The 13526-nt window shown below is 31.9% G+C and overlaps 1 long non-coding RNA gene across 3 annotated transcripts; it reads right to left on the bottom strand.

Moving 5' to 3' along the window:
• Positions 1-63: 63 nt before the first annotated feature.
• On the bottom strand, positions 64-12640 carry LOC128552862 (uncharacterized). Of its 3 annotated transcripts, XR_008369191.1 has the most exons (5): positions 12175-12640; positions 4480-4602; positions 3380-3502; positions 920-1310; positions 64-599 (listed from the first exon to the last, which is right to left on the bottom strand). It is a non-coding gene; the product is annotated as an uncharacterized LOC128552862 (long non-coding RNA). The 3 variants fall into 3 exon arrangements; XR_008369190.1 differs by having other exon boundaries at positions 64-1310; positions 12175-12639; XR_008369192.1 differs by lacking the exons at positions 64-599; positions 920-1310 and adding an exon at positions 2374-2416 and having other exon boundaries at positions 12175-12638.
• Positions 12641-13526: the final 886 nt, after the last annotated feature.

The following is a 13526-nucleotide window of genomic DNA, read 5'->3' as shown; positions in this document are numbered from 1 at the left end:
ATCATAGTATAATTACATATAAGGCTGACTAAACTTTATGTATTCATTGCATTTACTAAATATAATAATATCTTAAAATGGGCAACGTGGTAAAATCTTTGACTCCTGCACAAGTTGCCGTAGGTTCGATAACAGTTCTTTACGATTACTTTGACTACGATTCGTATCGTGCTTTATTATTATTATTTTATGTTATTTAAATCATTTTATTATTACGTTGATGTTTTTCCGAAAAAATTAATATGCTTGTGATAATGCATGTATATACAGAACTGAGATATTGCAGAGAGTTCATGGTCGACATTTTCTACAATGATTTACATGTATATTGAAGAATGCCGAATAGTAACTTTTATATTTCTTCCCTTAACTGCACCTTCGAAAAATCGTAATGATAATGCAAATTTCCCTCTCTATTCATTTATATAAATAAAGCTGTTGAAAGCACTGTGATATTATAAGATATAATACTCGAACTCACACGAAATATTAATGAGTACTTCCACAAATTCAAAAACAGAAGAAGCTCTTACGCTTTTATCAAGCTGACAGGATACCGCCTGCCCCAGATTCAGCAGAAATATCCTGAACACAGAAACCTGAAAGACAGAACTCATTTAGTAATCATGTAATTGCTGGTTTTAATTTATGTGTGCACATTCAGTAGTTTTAACAAGACATATCTTGTTATACCAATATTCACACATCTATGTCGAATCTATTCTGTATAGTTTATCACGTGCGAACAAAATGACTAATTCGTGTTACAAAATATTATAAGGTTATGATTCGTAATCATTTGAGAAATCTGCATCATATTCCCTTTACATAATAACTTGTTTCATTGTGTGGTCGATCAATAACAGCAGAAACATCAGCAAATGATTCTGAATACTACCTATACTTGAATATACTAAACCGGTTAAACTGATGGCCCTCTTCTAGGGCTTAGGCCATTTCTACTCTATCAAACGTTAGCAACGTCAATGTCAGATTTTAAGACAGTTCATTTGTACATGGAAAGTCAAGATTATTTTCTTCTTCTTTCATATTCTTTCAGTAAACATTGTTTCATAGAACCCGTGATAGAAGTTCTTTTCGTTTCTTTTACAGAATTGATCACTTCGTATAAATATAAACTTGCCACTCAAGTTGTATACAATGCAACAGTGTAGTATCGACAAAATAGGAAGAATAATGTCAAGCCATTTTATGGCCAAGTGTTTAGACTAGCTGGCTTTGAACGTCTCTTGCTAATCATTTGATGATCCATCTAAATACTGACACCCCGCTTACATAAGTGAATCTCTCTGAAAATATAGCATAAAGTCTCTGAAAAATATGGCATAAAGTAAATGAAAATTTAATGAAAGTATTTAATGTACCTGAATATCATACATACGATTCCATAAGTAAAGCAGAATTATATCCCTTGACTTTGATAAAATAGACACAGTCTGACGGAACTCTGTGCTTTACGTATCCAGGACTATACATATTGTAAAGATGTCACCTATCAGTTCACATTTGATTCATTCAGTGCAGAATAATTACAAATGCATTTAAGAAAAAAAAAGACATTTCTTGTGACGAAATATGTATGAAATAGAATAGTCACCATATCTTTACAGAAACAAAGTACTAAATTAAGTTTTTAAATATTTGTGATTGTAGTCATTTCTGTTGACATTGATATAACCGCGTGCACAATGGGAAAACATACAAATGATCTTTAATTCTGCAAACCTTAAGCAAGACAAAATATTTCAACCTACTATTTTAATGACAAATTTAATTATAGCTGGGCAGACCCTATACACTCAACCTGTACATTTCAAAATATGCAAAACTTTCGTAGACATATACATGCTACAGAATAGTATTATTTGGAAATGTGTCTTAAAAACAGTTAAAATAAGTATACAAAATGGAAACAATATCATGTTCGCTCCCTACAAATGCACCATCTCTCGAAAAATTAAAACTGCGAAAAATTGAAACTCGTTCCATCTTTCTTTGAAAATTGTCCGTACTTATGTGATTATTCGAGTTGTCGTGAAAAATGTAAAACAAAATGCAAAAGTGTTTAAAAACGTATGAGTGTACATGTACACAGTCATGTATTTATAGATAACTAATAACTCCTTTAATGCACTATATAAAATGTTTATAATGTTTATTTTCTCACTGAAATAAAGTCTAATTTTTATGTAGTATTTCTGGACATAAATTTGGCTTTGCAAATGATCTTTAATTCAGCAAACCTTAAGCAAGACAAATAATTATCAAACCTACTGTTTTAATTTAACCACTTGACAATATAGATTGCCCATCGGCCAAGTGTTTAGACGTCTCCTGTTATCATTTGATATATTCTAAATGTAAATTGCCAACCTGCTTACATAACTGGAACTCCCTGAAAGAGAAAAATAGCATAAAGTAAATGAAAAATTAATGAAAATATTTAATGTACCTGAATATATACATAGATTCATCAGTAAAGCAGAATTATAGCCTTGACTTTGATAAAATAGACACAGTCTGACGGAACTCTGTGCTTTACGTATCCAGGACTATACATATTGTAAAGATGTCACCTATCAGTTCACATTTGATTCATTCAGTGCAGAATAATTACAAATGCATTTAAGAAAAAAAAAAGACATTTCTTGTGACGAAATATGTATGAAATAGAATAGTCACCATATCTTTACAGAAACAAAGTACTAAATTAAGTTTTTAAATATTTGTGATTGTAGTCATTTCTGTTGACATTGATATAACCGCGTGCACAATGGGAAAACATACAAATGATCTTTAATTCTGCAAACCTTAAGCAAGACAAATAATTGCAACCTACTATTTTAATGACAAATTTAATTAGAGCTGGGCAGACCCTATACACTCAACCTGTACATTTCAAAATATGCAAAACTTTCGTAGACATATACATGCTACAGAATAGTATTATTTGAAAATGTGTCTTAAAAACAGTTAAAATAAGTATACAAAATGGAAACAATATCATGTTCGCTCCCTACAAATGCACCATCTCTCGAAAAATTAAAACTGCGAAAAATTGAAACTCGTTCCATCTTTCTTTGAAAATTGTCCGTACTTATGTGATTATTCGAGTTGTTGTGAAAAATGTAAAACAAAATGCCAAAGTGTTTAAAAACGTATTAGTGTACATGTACACAGTCATGTATTTATAGATAACTAATAACTCCTTTAATGCACTATATAAAATGTTTATAAATGTTATATTTTCTCACTGAAATAAAGTCTAATCTGATGTAGTATTTCTGGACATAAATTTGGCTTTGCAAATGATCTTTAATTCAGCAAACCTTAAGCAAGACAAATAATTTCAACCTACTGTTTAATTTAACCACTTGACAATATAATTGCCCATCGGCCAAGTGGATTTGACGTCTCCTGTTTATCATTTGAATATACTTCTAAATGTAAATTGCCAACCTGCTTACATAACTGGAACTCCCTGAAAAAACTAGCATAAAGTAAATGAAAACTTAATGAAAATATTTAATGTACCTGAATATTATACATAAGATTCATCAGTAAAGCAGAATTATAGACCTTGACTTTGATAAAATAGACACAGTCTGACGGAACTCTGTGCTTTACGTATCCAGGACTATACATATTGTAAAGATGTCACCTATCAGTTCACATTTGATTCATTCAGTGCAGAATAATTACAAATGCATTTAAGAAAAAAAAAGACATTTCTTGTGACGAAATATGTATGAAATAGAATAGTCACCATATCTTTACAGAAACAAAGTACTAAATTAAGTTTTTAAATATTTGTGATTGTAGTCATTTCTGTTGACATTGATATAACCGCGTGCACAATGGGAAAACATACAAATGATCTTTAATTCTGCAAACCTTAAGCAAGACAAATAATTTCAACCTACTATTTTAATGACAAATTTAATTAGAGCAGAGCAGACCCCATACACTCAACCTGTGCAAAACATTACTTTTACAGATTTATAAATGTACCACTTTCGTAGACATATACATGCTACAGAATAGCATTATTTGGAAATGTGTCTTAAAAACAGTTAAAATAAGTATACAAAATGGAAACAATATCATGTTCGCTCCCTAAAAATGCACGATCTCTCGAAAAATTAAAACTGCGAAAAATTGAAGCTCGTTCCATCTTTCTTTGAAAATTGTCCGTACTTATGTGATTATTCGAGTTGTCGTGAAAAATGTAAAACAAAATGCCAAAGTGTTTAAAAACGTATTAGTGTACATGTACACAGTCATGTATTTATAGATAACTAATAACTCCTTTAATGCACTATATAAAATGTTTATAAATGTTATATTTTCTCACTGAAATATAGTCTAATCTGATATAGTGTTTCTGGACATAAATTTGGCTTTGCAAATGATCTTACATTCAGCAAACCTTAAGCAAGACAAATAATTTCAACCTACTGTTTAAATTAACCACTTGCCAATATAATTGCCCATCGGCCAAGTGGCATTGACGTCTCCTGCTTATCATTTGAATATACTTCTAAATGTAAATTGCCAACCTGCTTACATAACTGGAACTCCCTGAAAAAAAATAGCATAAAGTAAATGAAAACTTAATGAAAATATTTAATGTACCTGAATATTATACATAAGATTCATCAGTAAAGCAGTATTATAGACCTTGATTTTGATAAAATAGACTCAGTATGACGAAAGTTACTCCCCGACAGTTACGACCTTTGACTTAGTCAAAAGCATCTGATAAAAAGGCAAAATGTTGTGTTGCACATATCTCAAAAACTATTTGGCCTAGGTTCATTAAATATCGTAGGAATATCATTTATCATAGAAGTTGTTTATTTGGGATTTTATTCCGTAATTCTAAGTCAGACTAGAGAAGTCACCATTGATTATCAAAACTATGCATAAACTGGATGCAAGTTTGTGTCGTATGTATCTCAAAAAGTATTTGACTTTTAAAACCATAAACCATTAGAGGTTTGTTGTATAGCATGTAAAGTTGCGTATTGACCTAATGTTTAGTTTGAGATTTCATTTAAACCGGACTCGAAGTATATTCCTTTGATTAATGAAAAAAAATACATGAGGTGGTTAAAAGTTTGTGTTGGTAATATCTTCGAAAATAGTTCACCCAGAGTCATAAAACCATGTACGATTATTATACAGCGTGTTAGTTTTATTTCATGATTTTCTATCATTAAACATTAAAGGTTTTAAAACAATTGTTGCTTACTGTCTCTAACTGATGCATTTCCATTTCCTTTTTAACTTTTAGTTTTCCATAGGCACTGTAGATTCGTTTCGTATTGTATTAAACTAAACTAAACAAAAGAAAACAATAACTTTTCTATCTAGACACTTAGACCGTTAGACCGTACAGTCGGCGATCGATTTTAAAAATGACGCGAACATGTCAGACAAACAATTGAAAGATAAGTTAGGTTGGTCAGTTATCATGGTAAATTAGATAGGCATTTTTATGATATTTGTCAAATGAAAATGCACCTTTACATGAATGGCGAAATAGCTCAGCTGTCGATTTTCAAAAGCAGTGGGCCAAAAAGCAAGAGTTAAAAAAACTCGAAAGAAGTTTATTTTCTAGGGAAATGTATTATGTAGCCCTATTTTCTTTTTGCTTTATTACATTTTGATTCTTAGTTTGTCTTCTCTTTTTTGTATTATTACGTGTGTTACGTTTCTTTCTTTCTTTTTTTTCGGTTTCTTTATTCTTATATCAACGAAATTTTAATCAATACAATTTACATGGAGAATATTAGGTAACTGTCTGATAGATTTAAATTTATTAGGCGAGTTGAAGAAGATATATTAGGCGAGGCTTTTTTCGTAGACGAGCCTAATAAATTTAAATTTTTCAGACAGTAAACTAATATTCTCAGCAATTCTATTAATGAATAAAATTGAAAAATGCAACAACTTTTTTGTTTCTGGGTAAAAACATTTGATATTACCACTTATTTTCTTAGTTAGAACATTTCCAATACCATGATAACGGTTTCTATGAAAAATTCGGAAAAAAAGTGTTTTCAAATTTCCGACTGAAGTGCTATAAAAGTGAAAAATAGCAATAACATTTTTGTTTCTGGATAAAAACCTATAATTTTACCACTCATTTTCTAAGTTCAAGCATTTCCAATACAATGGTGATGGTTTCAGTGCAAACTTTTGATAAAATATGTGATTTCAAAAGTTCCCGCAAAAGTGATATCTTGACACTGAATAGATAAAGCAAAGTTTATTAGGCAGGCCAATTTTGTGCTATATCTTGTATGAGGGTAGGATAAAATTAGTTTTATTTCCGGTTCGTCCGCTATATCTTTTGCAGAGTCGTCAGCTGTGTCAGTTTTTCACCTTCATACGCTGTGTCTGTGTCAGAGTCACCGCCAGAGCTTTTTCAATGTTGGTCCCATTAGGAGGGGAAATCATGCCGTTCTGACTGCTAGTAAAATGCTGAAAAAGAGTGTCGAAATAATAATAGTAGTTTTCATAGGCATAGATATCATATGTTAATCTCTAGATGAAAATAAGAACTTAAAGCACATTATTTGCATTGTGGTTTGAAAGATACGGTTTACAATTAAGCATCTGTTTGCAATCTGTAAACAAATTAAAAACAGCCCAGAATATGCACTGGCATATTATAAAGCCTTTTGGGGTTCTTTTTTTATTTACAAACATCCTTAGCCTCTTTTCAATAGTTGGTTCATCCAGTTATGAAGGCCCTGGAGAGACATTTGACTTCCGTACTTTTAATTTCTGACTTCTGCTCTTCTCACTTGAAAGTTCTCAACTTCTAACATTCGCACTTCTGACCACTAACTGCCTGACTTCTGACTTCAATCTTTCAAACTTTTTACTTCCAATTTCCTCACTTCTGACTTCTAACTACACCGCTTCCGACTACTGACTTCCAATTTCTTCACTACTAACTAAAACTTTGCGAACTTCTCATTTCTTACTTACGGTTTTAGCACTTCTGCCCTCTCGTTTAAAGACTTCTGATATTCGATTCCAGATTTCTAAATTCCACACCTCTAACTGCCAACTTTTGACGTCCATATATAACTTCCTGATTTCTGACTCATTACTTCTGACTTTCAAACTTCTTATTTCTTAATTCCAACTTCAAACTTCTGCACTTCTGACTTCTAAGTTCTTGACTTCCGGCTTCCATCTTCATAGCTTCTGACTTACATCTTTCCCTTTTCGAAAGTCAGAAGAAAGAATGTGGCAATTAGAAACCTGGAGATGAAAGTCAGGAGTTGAAAGTCAGGAAGTTGGAAGTGAGAAGTGCAACATTTAGAAGTCAAAAGTAGGAAATACGGAAGTGAAGTGTCCCTCTAGGGCTTCCGTATTAAGTGGCAGGGTTGGTGGTTCTACCCAGGTGCCCGCCTGTGATGCAATAATGCACAGAGGATAGATGGGGTCTTCCTTCACCATTAAAGCTTGAAAGTTGCCATATGACCTATGTGTGTGTCGGTGCGACGTTAAACAAAAGAAAAAATATATTTACAGACGAATGCACATTTTAAAACAATATGTTCATGCGATACAAAAAATAAGGAGTGTCTGGTTTCTTTGTTTTTCTTTTTAATAAACTTAAACTTATTTTTCTTACTCTTCCGTTACACTGTTTTGAATTTGTGAACTAAACACAATCGCAGTAAGATTGAAATTAGTTCATTAGCAAGGCACTTGATATGAACTATTTATGGTCTGGATTGCATTGAGGTTATAATTATGGCAGAATCTGGTAATTTGATATAAAAAGAATTGACATGCTATACATATTCTGTTGACTATGATCGAACTCAAAACTAGTTTTAATCTAATAATTAAATTTGAAAATATGATAACCTCATTATTTCCATTAAGTAAGTTATCCTTTTATTCAATGGATCAGAGAAATCTCTATTATAGTATTCCCTTCAGGATAACAATTTATGAAACTGTTACTTTTTTCAGTTTTAATCACTTTTCGAGCTTCATTGGGAGTCATTTGTATTGTTTTGTCTTTATTTTAACCTGGAAATATTACCGACCTCTACGGAAACATTGCAGTCATATTCAATATTCCTCAGCTAATCCTTTTAAATATTTTGGTTCTATCACAAGTTACATTAGTGGAGTTAGAACCATGCATGAACCATGCATTTGCTATTAGGTTACAGTTTAGGTCATGTTAAATCTGGTATAATAATATAAATCTGGTATAATAATAATAATATAATGTTAATAAATTCTATAATTCTAAAATCTTGATATATAAAATCTTTTGAAACATGTATATAATATAACAAATCACACCAAAATGGTGGTAACTTAGACCTTTTTAAAGTATATTCTATCAATTCTCGAATATTTCAACAAATATATTAACACTTACAGACAAGTAATTGGTATTCCGATTGGAACTAACTGCACCCTAATATTTATTCTTATAATTCTACATGCATGAATGTGATATCATGTTCAGTTTGTCCCCCGAGACCAAATTTGATATTACTGAAGCTTTTAATGAAACGTCGAGGTATCTTGATGATATTGTAATTATAAACAGCCCATATTTTTCAGAAATGGTAAATGGTTAAACGTATAGTGAAAAAGAGCTACACTTTAAAAAAAAGTTTATATCTCAGATAAGGGTCATATGAATTTAACAATTATACAAATAGTCAAAATTTTGGATTTTGGAATCATTCGAGTACCAAAACATAATTCAATAATCTGCAATATATTGGAAGCATTACACCAGATGATACAGGTATCTGTCCATTAACAGTTTTGTCAATACCTCAAGTTATCCGCTTACCTTATTAACAATAATAATTATAAATAAAACACCTTATACTTATAATTTCTTTAAGGCAGTGGACCTGTAACGAAAATCGTCACATTACTATTCTCCATTTTCAAAATTAAAAAACGTATTATTCACTATGGGAATTTTTCATTGAAAACCGTTCACAAAAGTGAATACGAAACAATATTTTTTTATTTGTACCCATTATTGTAAAGATATAGTATTAGAAATATGACTATTACATCAAAATTTAGTATATAATAAAACCTTTCTTGTGGTGTCTTGATGTATATTTTGGTTGGTATTTATAAAAAAGCAGAAAATTAAGAAAATGTTGAAACATCGCTGACAGTTTCAGCAACAGTGTGTGTGCTAAAAACAACTTTTCACAAAAACAAGCATTGTGACCCATTGTTTTTATTTGTTCATTGTTTTCAGCACAATTTTTTCTATCATATATGTGAATTGAAAAAATTCTATAAAAGGAAAAAAAACCTATAAGAACAAAGAAAAATATCAAACAGGGAGTGCCACGCACCAAAAGCGCAGCCTCCTCAAAACGAACCTCCCAGCACGCAAACGCGTGCACCACACACACACTCAAAGCTTACACATCAGGGCAAAACGAAAAACACACACACACACACACTCAAAGCCAACACATAAGGACAAGACGAACAATAAGCATACACACACGCGCGCACACAAAGTCAACACACAAGGACAAAACGAACAAACAAAGGAACACAGTGGGGCTTACCCCCACCATGTTCCAAAGACATGGGACAGTGTAAATAAAAGTAATCCCCTCCAGGTGAATCTCTAACACACGTAATGGAAACAAAAAAGGCATGGCATGTAAAACACTAAAATGCTCGTGTATAAATATATAAAAAGCAAACCTTAAGAACCAAAAACGTATGTACTCAATGCCTTTTCAGAAGACAGAGCAACAAGAGAAACACCCTTAAGGGCCCGACGAAACAGGCCAGAAGACAAATATCAAAACAGTTCAGTCCTGGTAGGATTTAAAAAACTGCTCATCATAGAGTCCTCCCCCTCTTCCGTCAGACGCAAATTTTATTAAGAGATTGAATGTTGTAATCTTCTTTCTATACAACTGAAAAATATCTCTTATGGAGACGTTTTACAATTAAAGGTGCCAAAAGAATATGTGATTGTTCCTTTAACTCATATTTCCGAATTCCTTCTTATATTTGTATATAATTGTAAGTTTGGCTGAATAAGTATTTGATACCTTTTGTTGAATGTCTTCTTTCTTTAATCATATTACGAGTCCCTTCTTTCAGTTTTCCATAGAAAGTGTCGGCGCAGAAGGGTGTGCATAAAAACTATTGGAATTCCCTTTATTATACTAACATTGATATTTTATTCGATGTCTTCATTGCTAGTATTCGCATTAATTTCATAAATACATAAAAGAAGGTTACCTTCTCCCTACAATCTCAATTATCATTATCATTTCTTTTAAATGTCTGGTAGCGCTCCTTTTTAACCAAACACGCAATGTAATTATTGTTATTGAACCATCCCAAATAAGGGAATATCAGCGTATTTATTAAGGATTTAGGTCATAGTGTATATAAAACCTTCTAATAGCACACCTAATAACATTAAATAGGTATTTTTTCTACTACATGACAAGGGATATTTTGCGACTTTTCCAAATAAAATGGATATAGGCGTATACCATGCGTCCCCAGTTCTTTAAGGATAATGCTAAACTACTAACAGAATATTCAGTTAGAGTGAGAACCATCAATTATCTGACTAGATTTAGCTCAGTGTGAAACTGAAACTTGTTCATTTGATTAAACGCCTATTTTCTGCATAATGACATATTCAATGGCGTTGTACATCTAATAAAATAAAAAAAATGATGAAATGTAAAATCTAACAAAAATAATAAAACTAACACCTGCTGTTATCACATATACGATTATTTAAAAATGTAAAGCAATTCAGTGAATTCTCTAAAATACAGTTTCTTAAACATGTTAAAATATTTTTAATGTAACAAATTATTTACTTTTGCATAATTCTAACGGCAGTTTGCGAGAAAAGTTGCAGTCTTGGGAAGGAATAGTGTAATGAATGTGTAATAAACTTTTGCCAACTTGAGAATATTTCTCACACCGATATTATTAAGTCATGTTAATGCTGGTGCCCTTTTGCCCAAAATATACGACATGTGTTAAGGTACACACCCTCTATTTTGAATACATACTCCTTTTCTGTGTTTTGTGAAAAATCGGCTTTTATTGTACGTAATAAAATAATCTCACGCTTTGGGCGGCTATACGCCGGGCGTAAAAAATATAATTATCATATATTATAATAATTATTTTAAGTACCACCCGAATGTATCAATAGTGTTAAAGCACGATTTTTCTATTAGTTATTTCGATTCTAATGTGCCCTTAATCTAAAACAGTTGATAAAATATGTACAGCTCTTTTTTATCGCAACAAAAAGCACTGACGTCACCGCACGTTAACGTGATTTAAATATCATATGGCAGCTTGTGTGACATTAATGTTGTCAACCTGATGGCAGATATTAACCGAGTGGTGACATTCTATTTCGAGGGTTGACAATATCAATGTCACACACGCTGTCATATGATATTTATGTTATTATACCGAACAAAGTTTAGTACTTAAAAAATAAAAACTATGTTTTTTCAATTCATTTATTTCAACAGTTTCATTTTTAGCGCGGTAATCGCATGTACACATGAAATAGTGACGTCACCACTCTTTGTATACAAGGGAGGCAATTATCTTGCTAAAAACTGTAGCAGTTTATTGCCTTTATATGACATTCAAGAGATCAGCGCGGTCACATGACCTGACAGTCACTTTCGCTCGGTCACGTGTCAAAGAGGTTGAAAAATCTTTTGACAATCAAAAAAGTGAGGTATAACGATAAAAAAGTTGGTAATCGACCATACAGCCTGCATAAAAAGACCACCTGTGGGAAAGGCAATAAACGGGTTTCTTGATACAACCAGTTAAATATTCACTAGTTTAATACAACATCCAGTGTGAATACTCATAAAGATATAGATATCTGAAACAAGAAAATCGTCTAAAATGGCGGCTGATAAAACAGTAAATATGATAATGTAGCATCAAAATACAAGCTTTTCATAAATAACTTCCATAAAATGTACGAATCTACTTCAAATTCATTAGAAATGCAGAAACATGAATACTTTGCGATTATCCTTGTGAAGAAGAAACTGCGTAATTGGAATGAGAAAATGCAATATAGAAAAGTCGTCTTACCTTTCATATAATCCATCATTTTTTATCTGTTTATGGTTCTTGACGAAATACTCTAACAGCACCAGGAATGTCACGCAACACAAAAACGAATAATAATTGACATGAGTATTTAAGATAACACTGAGATACTTGTTATAACACTAACTTCTTTTAATTGTATTGCTTTCGGTGTTTTCTGATTTTAGATGAACTCACAAATAAAGACTAATTTCACATCAAAATTTTTTAAACTACTTAAGATCTTTAACAAAACCGCAATAATTAAGGTCTTGATGTACAATTTTAGGTTATTACCATATTCAATAATTATTATAGGTTGTTTCAACAAACTTGCGATTTTATAGAAACTTTTAACACAGTCCTCTCTGGTACATGTATCCAAGTTGCACTTAATTTCCAAAGTAAAACATACAAACTGTTTTGGTTACAGGAAAGAAAAACACATTTTCATTGGATTATATCAGCCGGAAAAACTGTCAATAACTACTATAGACTGTCTGCAATTATTTTTAATTTAACCGGATTTTTTAGAGATAAAGAGATAAATCGGGTACACTTTTTACGTCTTATCTGTTTATATAAAAAAGCAAGCATGTAATTGGTTTAGTCTGTTACGACCATTCAATTTATCACGCACATAAATGAAAAGATTCGCTTGTGTAAATAGTAAGTATTATGATTACATTCAAAAGTAGAAAATTGTATTACTTGTTTAGTTGTAAGACATTTAAAACAAATACAGTAAAAGAAAATTAAAGTTTTAATGTCTTAACATATTGTTACCAGATAATGCAGTAGAGTTAGCAAGTGACCACCTCAGTGACTTAGTGGTAGAGTGCCCGCTACAAGTGTGGAAGGTCGCGGGTTCGATCCCTGGCCGCGTCATACCAGAGACGTAAAAATCGCTTGGCACTCAGCATAAAGAGGATGTTGCTAAGACTGGTCAGCCCGGTGTCAGTATAATGTGACTGGGTGGAATATTATGTCATGTTTTTGTATGCGTGATATTCTAGTGAGGCAGCGTAATAAAGTTGGGCATTGTGCTCACTGCTACAAGTAGACACCGCCGTTTATATGACTGAAAACAAATGTTGAAAAAGACGTTAAACCCAGAAGTCGCTGGTAAAACTTCGGTTTGTTATATTACACGAAGATGTATGATCGAACTAAAAAGAAAAGTGATTGTATATTAAAGCAGGTTGCATTGTGTTTACAAATTTTATTTGCTGAAATGTCATAATTAGTATCATAAATAAAGATTGCATATATCCAAATAAATTCACAGGAGCAGTACTGAATTGCTCATTGAAGTACGAGAAAAAAAATGCCTACAGTAAATCAGGTAGACGAAA

This window comes from Mercenaria mercenaria, unplaced genomic scaffold, assembly GCF_021730395.1.
Source record: "Mercenaria mercenaria strain notata unplaced genomic scaffold, MADL_Memer_1 contig_3238, whole genome shotgun sequence".
Taxonomy (NCBI): Eukaryota; Metazoa; Mollusca; class Bivalvia; order Venerida; family Veneridae; genus Mercenaria; species Mercenaria mercenaria.
Note: the sequence above shows the minus strand (reverse complement) of the source record. Positions and strands in the feature narration are given on the sequence as shown.